This window comes from Euprymna scolopes, chromosome 8 (genome assembly GCF_053919585.1).
Source record: "Euprymna scolopes isolate OS-2025 chromosome 8, ASM5391958v1, whole genome shotgun sequence".
In the NCBI taxonomy this organism is placed as follows: Eukaryota; Metazoa; Mollusca; class Cephalopoda; order Sepiida; family Sepiolidae; genus Euprymna; species Euprymna scolopes.
Window position 1 is genome coordinate 52,141,197 of NC_136489.1, and position 10,968 is coordinate 52,152,164.

At 31.6% G+C, this 10,968-nt stretch overlaps 1 pseudogene; it reads right to left on the reverse strand.

The window, feature by feature from the left end:
* Positions 1 to 1,930: 1,930 nt before the first annotated feature.
* Positions 1,931 to 2,056, reverse strand: LOC145284263 (U2 spliceosomal RNA; annotated as a pseudogene).
* Positions 2,057 to 10,968: the final 8,912 nt, after the last annotated feature.

Below are 10,968 nucleotides of genomic sequence, written 5' to 3' on the forward strand. Positions count from 1 at the left end.
TCAATAAATAAATAAAAAGCAAATAAACACTTTTTTGAATTCTATCGGTTACATTCATTCCAAAAAGAATAGAAATTGCATTACACTTTTTACAATTTCTAGCGATGATATGTCTAAAAATCTCACTCACTATATGTCATAAACGCCATACACACTTTGAACACCAATGTCTTTTTTTCCGAAAATAGAACAAAATTATACATTTCACATTACAAACATAGTAAGTATATTTTCTAATATTGTACTGGTACTTTGTTGGTTTAAATCAATTATTCCGGAAAAATCTTGAAATATAAAAGATTATAAAAATAAATATGAGAGTATTGTATAAAAAGTATCTAATACCCATGTCGGATAGAATGAAAGGACAGCTGAAACACGTAGTGTGCATATATTAGAATCCAAATAGACTAAAATGCCAAATAATAAATTAACATTGGGTACAAATAATGAAGGGAAAAACGATTAGAAGATAGCAAAGATACATAAAAGAAGACGGAAAGACGAATAGAGTATTAAGATAAAAGAGAAGATGGTGGTGATGTATCTGTAGGGGTTAGGAAGTGGGTGTATTTGAATTTTCTCGTATGCTTACAATGGAAAATAACTTCATTTTTGGTATATATTAAGGATGCGTCTGCAAAAAAAAAAAAAAAAAAAAAAAAAAAAAAAAAAAAGAGTAAACTGGATTTAGATCCGAGTCCATAAACTTTAGATTAAAAATGCCTAAGTCATTTTTCTTCACTTTTTCTTCTCTTTCCTCCTCATTGACCTGATGATGTAATAAACTTCTATGTAAATTTTGTTCCTCATCGTTTACTATATATATATACTTTTTTTTAAATAACTAGAAGAAAGGGTTTTTAATATTAATACACAAAAATATATACCCACAGACAATAGTGTTTCAACCTTTCAGGAATCATCACTGCAGGGAGTCACGAATACTGCCGGTCGGAAGAATCGAACCCGGCCACGAAAGTACCCCTAACTAGATTAGCGAGGAACAAACCGCTCAGCTAACGTTATCCGCGGCAAAACTATTGTTGAAATTAACATTTATATAAAGCGTAAATGTCATTCAGGAAAGCCGAGAGTTTATGGAGTTGTGTGTACAATTGGTTGGTTCGTTTGTTATAGAGATTTATATAATATCACTATCACTTGTTTTTGTCTTCCTTTCTATACATCGACAGCTCTCCATTCTTTCTATTGTGATAGCCTTTTAACACCTCCCTATATGTGGGTGCGTGTTAGTATATATATATATATATATATATATACATATATATATATATATATATATATATATATACGAATCTTATTGAATATTATAATAAAGTTGTAGTCCTATCTCTTTGTTCACAATTGTATTAATATATACAAAGAGTAGACTGTTTCACAAATTAATACAAACCAAAAACAGGCTTATATACACTTCTAATCGATCATCATTTATTTAATAAGTTATCTAATTTACATATTACATTAAAGAAAATATATTTTAATAATTAACTCTGTTATTTACGATTTATACTATAAGAATTCTTTTAATTCTTCTGCTAAAGAATATTATTTAAATTGATTTATTGAATGTAGTTTGAATTTAATTTATTATATTAGTTTTACTGGCAGCGTTTAAATAAACAAGGCCGATAACCATTAGTCGCGTGCTCTCAATTAATGAATGAATGCGTGAATGTAGAATTGACATGAAATTCTTAAAGATAAATTAAAATGGTCGAAAAACGGGCTGAAACGATTTAAATAAATAAAAAGTAAATGACTTAGAATGACTTTAATGAACTTAAGGATGAATTGAATGACCTTAAGAATGACTTGAATGCTTAAAAAATAACTGGAATCCTGCAAAAACAACTTGAATGATCTGGAGAATGACTTGAATGGCTTTGAGACTGACTGGTTGTAAATTGGGTGATCATTTTATATTAAATTAATACAGAAAAGTGATTCCGCACTTTATATAACAATAAGTACTGCATGTAGTAAGAACAGATACTACACTTTGATCTTGGCCAAAATGCCAAGAAAAGTGGTATTTATTTGCTCCTCCACCGAGCAAATTAGGCAGAAGGCCGATTTTTAATGTGAGGAGTGAAGGGGAAATGGGGACCAACTCCCCGGGGAGTAGGGGAGCTGGATAGTGACAATTGGTATAAAGGGTTGCCCCTACATTGACCAAGGCTTATCTGTGGGATCGCCCCCACATATGGTCTTTGCTTGCAGTATCTGCCAGAACAGGTACTACACTTTGATCCTGGCCCAAAGGCCAAGAAAAGCTTAAAAAGCTAAGAACAGCATCTATTAACAACTTACCTTTTTTCTTAACCTAAAAGGCCAAGCACAAAAGTGTTACGGACAGACCGACCGACCGACCGACCGACCGACAGATCGACCAACGGTTCGACAGAGTGACTTATAGAGTCGCTTGCACGCGACAAATAAAGCTAATTTACGTTTAAAAATGGAAGTATTTAAAAGTTGCAACAACTGTCTCGAGAGATTTGTTGATAAAATGATGATTTTTAAAATTACGCTGGATTATGTTAAATTTTGATTAATCTATTCAAAACACACAGTAATACCTTGAGATATGTAATTAATTGGTTCCATGACCGCTGACGTATCTCGAAAAAATTGTTTCTTATTATAATTATTCGCATTTGAATTAAAAGAAACGGAAGTCATCTGTTCCAAAGGTAAGGAATTTACCCCAAACAAACTCAAATTATGCTCAAATTGTACTCAACAATTACTAAAGAAGATAAATACAACAATATTGACATGAAATTGATATGTAATAATAAATGCTAATAAAACAATAAAAGCTATAGTTGTACTCAACGTCGGGGTGAGTGCTAGCGTACGGGATATATGCAAGGAGGAGGGAGGAAGAGAAGTAAAGTACCATGCACGCACACACGATATGGTGACTAAAAAAGAGGCAAGATTATATACAAGTAAATACGTTTAATGAATTTACTAAATGCTTGATATTTAAGTTCAATGCAACAGAAAGGATGAATAAAAAATAACGAATAAAATTGTAACCAACTTACGATGCAGACAAGGATGAGCGGCTAACAAAAGTGAGCTTGGCGGCAGTGAAAAAGGGCTGAGACAGCATAGCTTAGATTACGGTGCACACACATATATACACAAATGCATACAAACACATACTTTTTTCTTGCTTTGCGTTTTGTATTGGAAGGGTGTGTGTCTTTTCTTTAGTACGTTTGTTTTGGCTTTTCGTTTTCTAACGTTTTTATAAAATCGTATCTAAAAAATGTCGTCGTATCTTAGGGCGTACAATAGATACAATGTATCCTCGTATTTTAAAAAAGCACCGTATCTTAGTGTGTTTGTAACTAAATAAAAAGGAAAACAAAAGATTAATTTTACTTTTGCTAGCATTTAATCATTCTGTGGGGAGGCTGTTTGAAGTCTTTCGGGGAAGTGTTTATTTAAAGACTGGATTTATATTAACTACATGAATACAATTTATGTAAAACAAAGCAAAAATTACGAATCTTTCTAGACTGTATTTGATTTTTTTATAGCTCAAAATTGAAAAAGGTAAATTTATTATGTGCAGATAATTTTAAAATAATTCATTAACTTTTTACTTGGTTGCCTGAATTTATTTACGCAAAAAAAAAAAAAATAAATAAATTGTAAAAGAAACCGTATCAAATATAGTGTCTCTAAATTGGATAATTTTTTAATGCGTTTTTTAATATGTTAAGTACATTTTAATTGAGTGGAGTTTTCAATTTTCTTTTTTAATAGTTTGGAGAAATATTAGGTGGGTTCATTTAGTTGAGAATATTTTTGTTGGGGAATATTTTTTAGATAATCACTTGTGCGTTTGTCTCTGCTTTAAAAAAATAATTAAAATATTCCAAACATCTAATAATTAGAAGGGCTCCACTCCTACTCTTTAAAAATACAGATTCTCCTTTTTTAGGGTGATTACATTTTCGCGTTTTTATATATTTAGTACTTATATAGTTATGAACCGTGCTTTTTATTCCTAGATAGGATTTCCAAGTTAAATTCAATTTTTACCGTAATTTTTGTTTATTAAATTGTCATGTTAAAGTACAGAATAATTAAAAAAGTCCTCCCTCCTATATTAAGAATGGCGTTTTGAATAATAAAGTTATTCTTCCTGCATGGTCCGTAAGTTGCAGAAATAGCAAATGTTTAAAGTGTTCGCTATCAGCGTATTCATATTTGAATCAGAAAAAAAAAATAAATTGGGATAATTTCTAGGTGTTTTTGAATGTTTTAAATGTTTTTTTACTGTTTAAAATATATGCGTTTGTTATCATCACTTTTATTTAGCCAAACACAAGTATTTTCCATTATTTGAGTCTACCTCCCCTCCGAAAAAAGTTTATTATCCTTATCAATCATGGTCGATATGTTTTGCACAAATTTCAAATTTAACCCTTGGCCCCAATAGTTTAATAGCCAACCCTCACGTAAATTAGATAAGTAAAAACCAAATAGCGGTATTGTGAACAAATGTGGCACTCATTTTAAATACAACTTTCTCCTTTACAAAAGTGTATGAGAAATGGTAAAAAAAACTGCTATTTGTGCCATTGGTACAGTTAAAAAAAATTTTGAATGCAAACTTTACAAGAAAACTTAGCGTTTCTCGGATGAAAATAGTATATAGCAATAAAAAAAATCTCAATATCTTAAGTATAGCAAGGGTGTCTAAATGCAACCTTGGTATCCTTTTTAATATATATATATATATATATATATATATATATATATATATATATATATATATATATATATATATATATATATATATTTATATATATAATGTTGCGTTTAGACACGAATGATGGATGGCAAGCGATTGTATTAGCAGCAGGAGCAGCGTTTGAACGCGTATACAAATTGGTAAGTGTTCTCGGGCTTGCGTTTGAAGAAAAAGAGAAAAAAGGGCGCCACATGGTCCGGAGAGAAAGAAAGTCGACTCCATAAGAGACAGACGTGTAAAATGAAGGCGAGAATGGGCTGGTTAAGGCCAGCGTGCGGTCGGAAGAAGGAGAACCACTATCAGGTTTGATGGACATGTGGCGACGAGAAACATTTTAAGTGATGTCGAGACGGGAGAATAACAGTAATAAATGCTTGTGTTAGGTAAAAAAATGTCGATCCAGATTTTTATTTATTTCCTCTTGTTTGTATGTAACGGCAATGTTCCAGGGATATTGAGCTTTTTTTATTGCTATATGTCACTTCCATATATAGAATATTATTACAATTTTAAGACACCACACGTAGGGAAACATAAAGGGCATTTAAAAAGCCAATTTCGGTGCTGAGGATATTTAAAAAAAAGAAAAAAAAAAGGAAAATAAATCCAAATATTTCAGTCGTTATTCGACGTACGTCATTGAATGAGATAGTCTTCTGCTCGTTGTTCGTAGTTATTCGCCATTTTTGAAGAAACATCTCTTCAGCACCGGTGTCTTTAAAATGCAATCATATGAATCTATTAATAAATACACGTGCCAGCGTGAACTACAATTAGAACAGACATTAATGCCATCTCTGTTTATAACAAGAAAAATTGGCTTTTTAAATATGCTTCACACACACACGCACACACACGCACACACACACACACACACACACACACACACACACACACACACACACACACACACACACACACATATATATAATTATATAACCAAAATATATTTAGATGAATATGTTTACATATATAATTACCTCACTCGCATCTTATTAATACCTTGATGATTACGTCATAGATGATATGAATACAAGGAATTAGATGGATTTTATCAGACTTTAACGAAAACAGAAAATATAGATAGATGATTAGTTACGATCTAATAGCACATTTATTTACTTTTATTACTAAACTACCAATATGGTCGTTTTTAAGTCTTAACAAGTTCTTACTGAGCCGTTCCCTTAAATACTCAAATTATACCAAATTTCCACTACTAACGATTATTACAGTGTTGTCCTGATGACTACCGTTCACCCATTAACCCTTATCCTTAAGTAGCCTTCGGGCCTTGATAATTGGTCCCCCCCCTGTAAAAAATATTTGAAAGTAAATCGTGCACAAATGTAGCATTCAGTTAGATCAGTGGTTCTCAACCTTTTTTTACTCATGGACCCCTTTTCCCTTCTTTTTATCTTGATGGACTCCTTCATGACTATTGGTCATTAGACAATCTTCTATTTTTCACTAATATAAATTTGGAGGTTTTAATAATCAGAGAAATATTATATAATTAAGATTTATTTTTGAATGAAAAATAATTTAATGCAAATAAAGTATTCTACCACAACTATAATAATAATAATAATAATAATAATAATAATAATAATAATAATAATAATAATAATAATAATAATAATAATAATAATCTAAATTAGACTGATAATAATTCTTTACCTGTGGACCCACAGAAATATTCCATGTACCCGTAGGGTCCATGTGGACCCCCGGTTGAGAACCCCTGAGTTAGATGAAGTTTATCAAATGTTGCGTCTAAGATTATGAATGTACTTGATGTGTTTTTATGAAAAAAAACAAAACAAAAAACAACAAATCACAAAAGAGGAACACTTAAAACTGAACGGATGTAAGTCATGTCATTTCGTGCATTTACTCGTGTCATGCGGTACATCATATACCAAAGCAAAGAAACAAGCCATTGTTAATATCATTTATTTCGCTACTTTGACTAAGAACGAATATTCTTAAGATGCGTCCATTTAATCTACACGTATTACATTGAGAATATCTATGTTCAAACACATATTCCAATCTTCTTTCTTTAACCATTTTTATACCACAATAGAATTGTGTTCAGGTGGAAGGGTTTGAGTGAATTAAAGGTGGGAGGTATCCTAAAAGCGAAAGTCAGTAAAACTACGTGATTTATGGCCGGGAGATTTCTGTTTATTTATAGCTAAAAACTAAAGCAAGTTGAAGGATTTATATAAAAATCCTTATATGCGTTCAGTTTCAAGTGTTTCTCTTGTGTAACACTATCATAAATTAATATCAACCCAATCAAAGAATATTTTACATACATCTTTGAACGAATGTTGTGTTTTCATCTTTTTCAACGCTGTAAGGATATAATTGGATACAATCGTTTTATTCTGTTATACTAATCCCATAGTTTGCGAGACTATCCACTAGGACTCAACAATAAACACGTTTATATGAGCGTGGATTTAGGTGTGCTGGGTTATCAGTTAGGAGTTTGGCAGAATTGATTGTAAAACATGATTTCGATTAAAGAATTTGCTTTTACTTTAATAGCGATACATAAGTTGTTTTGCGGAAAACGACTTTTTCAACAGTTTATTTGAGTTTTTGACAGCGTTGATAGATTAATAAAAACAAATAATAACGCGTAATGTAATTAAGATGGCGCCCCCCCCCCCAACACAAAAAAACAAAACAAAAACAGAACGTAATCTTATATATATATATATATATATATATATATATATATATATATATATATATATATATATATATATATATATATATATATATATGCAAACACGAACCCACATAGAAAGAATGGAGAGTTGTCGATGTATAGAAAGGAAGACAAAAACAAGTGATAGTGATATTATATATAAATCTCTATAACAAACGAACCAACCAATTGTACACACCACTCCATAAACTCTCGGCTTTCCTGAATGACATTTACGCTTTATATAAATGTTAATTTCAACAATGTTTTTGCCGCGGATAACGTTATCTGAGCGGTTTGTTCCTTGCTAATCTAGTTAGTGGTACTTTCGTGGCCGGGTTCGATTCTCCCGACCGGCAGTATTCGTGACTCCCTGCAGTGATGATTCCTGAAAGGTTGAAACAGTATTGTCTGTGGGTATATAAAAATGTTTTTTTTTATTGTGTATTAATATTAAAAACCCTTTATTCTAGTTATTTAAAGAGAAAATACAATTTTCTTATATATGGGTCATAAAATTGCATACATTTGCAAAAAATCTAGTTAATTTGCATATTCTTTTAAACATTCATTTTACTTAATTCCCACTCAGTTTTTTTTTCGGTTTTCTTATGGGATGAATATCTTTAGTTAACGATTACGTATAATTATATTCATGCAGTTATTCTACATGATTTTCATTTGTGTAATATATGCGTAAAAAAGGTTATAGTAAATATAAACATCTTTCTATATGTATGTATGTGTGTATATATGTATGTATATATATATATATTTGTTTAAAAATTGCCTACCAAACTCCTCTGTCAGGTTTTGGTCTGCAGATATTAAACTTAATATATAAGGTATTCGAACCCACGTGAAACTTTATACTTGGGTTTTAGCCTGGGGAAATCACTGCAAAGTGTGGAAATTAGAAAAAATGGAATTTACCCGGTGAAGATTGAACGACGGCATTACGAATATGCATGCGTAACGCAATAGCTATTGGCTCATGTTTTAGTTTTTGACCTTCCAGCAAGCATGTCTCATAGCTCAGCCATTAATGTCAAAGGAAAAAGTAAATCGTAAGCTAAATGTGTTGGTTTCGATTCTCGGTGGTGGCGCAAAAGTCATTGTTTAAAAACATTTTAAGTCATTACTATATACTGGGTTCAATATGATATAATAATAAATTTGAAATCTGCATTAAACAGAATATCATATTTAAGCTTATTTTATGACCGGGCGGCCTGCTATAGTATGTTAATAATTCTAATATTTTACCGATTCTGATAAATTTCGATTCCGAGACAATTACCGACCCGATTCTTTAAAAGCTCTAAATATTTAGTTATAGAATTAATGTTTATTTTTTATTAATATAATATCGTATGTGAGCATACATTCTTGTGACGGGTTAATCTAATCATTTTAGTTTTACTAGTAGTCTAAGATCAATAAACAATTATAATTTTATCATTACTATCATCAACGAAAACTTATAGTTAAAAAAATTAGCAAAACACTCGTTTTAAGCATCGGAGAATAAGCACAATTTTTTCGATTCATAATAATTCCGATTTTTGATTCCGATTCCGATTAATTGTCCCAACACTTATATATATATATATATATATATATATATATATATATATATATATATATATATATACTAGCAAAAGTACCCGTCGTTGACTGGGTTCAAAAACAGCCTACAGAAAATGGACTCTGATTTATGAAAGTATGATAGGTTATGAAAAGCAAGGGTTGTAAATTTGGGTTGAATTTGGGGGTATCAAAACCAAAGCAAAATATCATGAAAGTAAAACTAAAATAAATAAACCCCAGAATTTATTAAACCATACCTGTTCACACTGAAACACTTATCACAATATTCCGTAGATCTATATTAAAAAACCTTGTTAAACTTTGTGACATATTTCCATTCTATGGAGGTCGGGTGCGAACGAACACCCCATAATTTTATTGTACCATATTTCTTCAAACTGAAACATAATTATCAAAGTATACTTACGCAGGTAGATATGAAAAGTCTTTATTAAATTTTGTGCCTATTTCCATTCTGTGGAGGCCAGGCGCGAACACAGACTCTACAATTTTATTATACCATCCCTATTTAAGTTAAAACATACTTATCAAAGTATTCTTATGTATATCTATATCAAAAACACTTGTAAACGTTTTTTTTTAAATTTCTAATTTCTTTATTTCCACACTTTGTGGACCAGGCGCGAACGCAGACTCTACAATTTTATTATACCATCCCTATTTAAGTTAAAACATACTTATCAAAGTATTCTTATGTATATCTATATCAAAAACACTTGTAAACGTTTTTTTTTAAATTTCTAATTTCTTTATTTCCACACTTTGTGGACCAGGCGCGAACGCAGACCCCACAATTTTAATGAACCACCGTTCTGCCAGATCAAACATACCCATTCCTGTGTCTCGATACATCTTCTATCATTATATGTAATCATTTTTTTTTAAATAGTCTACCATATATGAGCCTATTCATCACCACACACACACACACACACACACACACACACACACACACACACACACACACACACGCACACAAAGACACACACGCACACAAAGACACACACATAGACACACACACACATTCAGCTTTATATTATAGACATACAGCCATATGTCTGTCTGTCTGTCTTCATATTTGCAAACTCTATCTCTTTCGAAAACTAAAAATCGCAGAGTGGCGCTACGGGGCCCTAAGTGATTGGATTTTTTATGGACCGTTCTTTTATGGGTCTAAAGCTGGTTAAAATAATTTTTAAGGAGTCAAAAATAGCTCAAAATTGAAAAATAAATTCTTATACATTTTGTAGATTCATCTTAGTTTATTTTTATTTTTTAATTTTTATTCGGTTTATGTGCGTGTCACGTTGGTACTGTGATAACGTTCCCAGTTTTAAATGTTACAGTTTGGCTTTCGGTTTCGATCCTAGCTAATGGCATTTAAATACTTCTTTTTTGTAAAATTTGGAAATCACGACTCTATAATAATAAATACGAAATCTGAAAAAATGAAAATATAATATTTAAGGGTACTATACGACCAGGCAAAGCCGGGCGTCCCCCCGTTAGTCTGATATACTAATAGGCTGTCTGTTGCCAAGGTCGCTGGAAAGATGATGGGTTCCTTCTACTGCTCCAGAAGATATCTCACTACTGATGCAATTCTCTATCTATATAAAAGCCAAGTACGTCCAAGGATGGAATACTGCTGCCATATCTGGGCAGGAGCTGCTAAAAATAGCCTATCCTGCCTTGACAGAGTACAAAATAGACTTCGTGGTTTAGTGGGGGATGCCCTTTTCTCTACCCTGCAACCTTTCTCCCACAGAAGAGACGTTGCGAGCCTATCCTTGTTTTATCGTTATTTCCATGGCAGGTGCTCGTCTGA